Source organism: Sapajus apella, unplaced genomic scaffold (genome assembly GCF_009761245.1).
Source record: "Sapajus apella isolate SASKATOON/1434 unplaced genomic scaffold, GSC_monkey_1.0 scaffold166, whole genome shotgun sequence".
Classification (NCBI taxonomy): Eukaryota; Metazoa; Chordata; class Mammalia; order Primates; family Cebidae; genus Sapajus; species Sapajus apella.
The window spans coordinates 1,757,181-1,759,608 of NW_022437106.1; positions in this window are offsets into that span (position 1 = coordinate 1,757,181).

Sequence of the window (2,428 nt, forward strand, 5' to 3'; positions counted from 1 at the left end):
AAAAAAAAAAAAAAAAAAAAAAATACTGCAGCCGGGCATGGTGGAACACTCCTGTAATCCCAGCACTTTGGGAGGCTGAAGTGGGTGGAGCACCTGGGATCAGGAGTTCGAGACTAGCCTGACCAACATGCTGAAACCCTGTCTTTTTTTCTTTTTTTTTTTTTTTTTTTTTTGCCTTCCTCTGCATGTTCCTGCAAATAGGCTCAACTTAAAATGGCATCTGATGAGGAATTCAGTGAGGATGAAACCCTGTCTACTGCTAAATACAAAAAATTTAGCCGAGTGTGGTGGCACATGCCTGTAATCCCAGCTACTTGGGAGACGGAGGCAGGAGAGTCACTTGAACCCAGGATGCAGATCGCACCATTGCCTGGGCAACAAAAGTGAAACTCAGTGAGAAAAAAAAAAAAAAGATACTGCCAAACTTTTTCCAAAGTGACTGTGCCATTTTGCATTTCTACCTGCAATGTATGAGTGATTTCATTTTTTCACATTTTCACCAGCATTTGGTGGTGTCACAGGTTTTTTTGTTTTTTTTTGTTTTTGTTTGTTTTTTTTGACCATTCTGATGGGTAGTGATATCTCATTCTGGTTTTAATTTGCATTTCTCTGATGGCAAATGGTGCTGACCATCTCTTCATCTGCTTCCTTGCCATTTGTATTATATATCCTCTCCAATGAAATATCTTTTCATGCCACTTGTTCATGTTCTAATTGGATTGTTTTTGGACAGCTGAGTTTTAAGAATTCTTTCTTTTTGTGTGTGACGGAGTCTCCCTTTGTTGCCCAGGCTGGAGTGCAAGTACAATGTTGCCATCTCGGCTCACTGTAATCTCCACCTCCCAGGTTCAGGCGATTCTCCTGTCTCAGCCTCCTGAGTAGCTGGGATTACAGGCACATGCCACCATGCCTGGCTAACTTGTAGAGAAGGGGTGTCCCTATGTTGGCCAGTCTGGTCTCAAACTCCTGACCTTGTGATCCGCCCACCTTGGCTTCCCAAAGTGCTGGGATTACAGGTGTGAGCCACCACACCCGACCAAGAATTCTTTCTTTATATATTCTGTCTCTTAGTGCTTTGTCAGATATGTGGTTTGCAAATACTTTCTCCCACTCTGTAGCTGTCTGTTCATCCTTTTAACAGACCCTTTCACAGAGCAAAACTTTTAAATTCTAATGTTCAATTTATAAATTGTTCCATTCCTGGATAATGCTATTGGTGTCAAGTCTAAGAATTCTGTCTGGCCCTAGATCCTGCAATTTTTCTCCTTTCATTCTAAAAGTTTATTTTTGTTGTTGTTGTTTTGGGTTTTTTTGTTTTTTTTTTTTTTTTTTGCATTTAAAGTTATATTTTATTTTTAATGATCCAGTATATTATTTAAACTTTGATTACCTCAAATGAAATAGATCTATGCACATCATTATAAGAGAACTATGATATATGCACAAGCAGAGATGCCGGGATCATGCAATAGTTTCATACCAGATTTCAAGATATTAAGTAGCAAGGAAACACAATGAAATTGAAGGCTGAGGTGAAGTGCAGGCATAAGGGTAAGGAAAGCAGAACATTCAAGATGTACCTATATACACCAGTTCTTAAAACAAGAAAATCAGGCTGGGTGCAGTGGCTCATGCCTGTTAATCCCAACACTTTGGGAGACCGAGGCGGGTGAATCAGCTGAGGTCAGGAATTCAAGACCAGCCTGACCAACATGGTAAAACCCCATCTCTATTTAAAAAAAACAAACACGCAGATCATTTCCAATAAGGCACTGGCTCATGTATTTCTGTTGAGGCAGAAGTCAGTCTTATTCACAAAAGCTGAATTCAGTGTTATTAGTCCGTCATTGAGATGCTTCACTTTTGCATTTTCCTTTTGGAGTTTCACTCTGTCACCAGGGTGAAGTGCAGTGCTGTGATCTCTGCCTCCCAGGTTCAAGCGATCCCCTGCCTCAGCCTGCTGAGTAGCTGGGATTACAGGCGCGCACCCCAACGACCAGCTAATTTTTTTTGTTTGTTTTACTGCAAGAGACCAGCTAATTTTTTTGTATTTCAGTAGAGATGGGGTTTCACCAAGTTGGCCAGGATGGTCTCATCTGACCTCATGATCCGCCCACCTCGGCCTCCCAAAGTGCTGGGATTACAGGGGTGAGCCACTGTACCTGGCCTTCATTCTAAAAGTTTTATAGTTTTATGTTTTAGGTTTAAGTTCATGATACATGTTAATTTTTGTATAACATGTGAGACAGGTCAAGAGTTTGTTTTTTGTTTGCCGATAGATATTCCATTGCTCCAGCACCATTTGTTTAAAATGGTGTGTTTTTCCTCCACTTAATTACTTTTGTACCTCTGTCAAAGTTCAGTTGGGCATATTTGAGTGAGTCTTTTCTGGGTTCTCTATTCTGTTCCATTGATGTGTATGTCTATC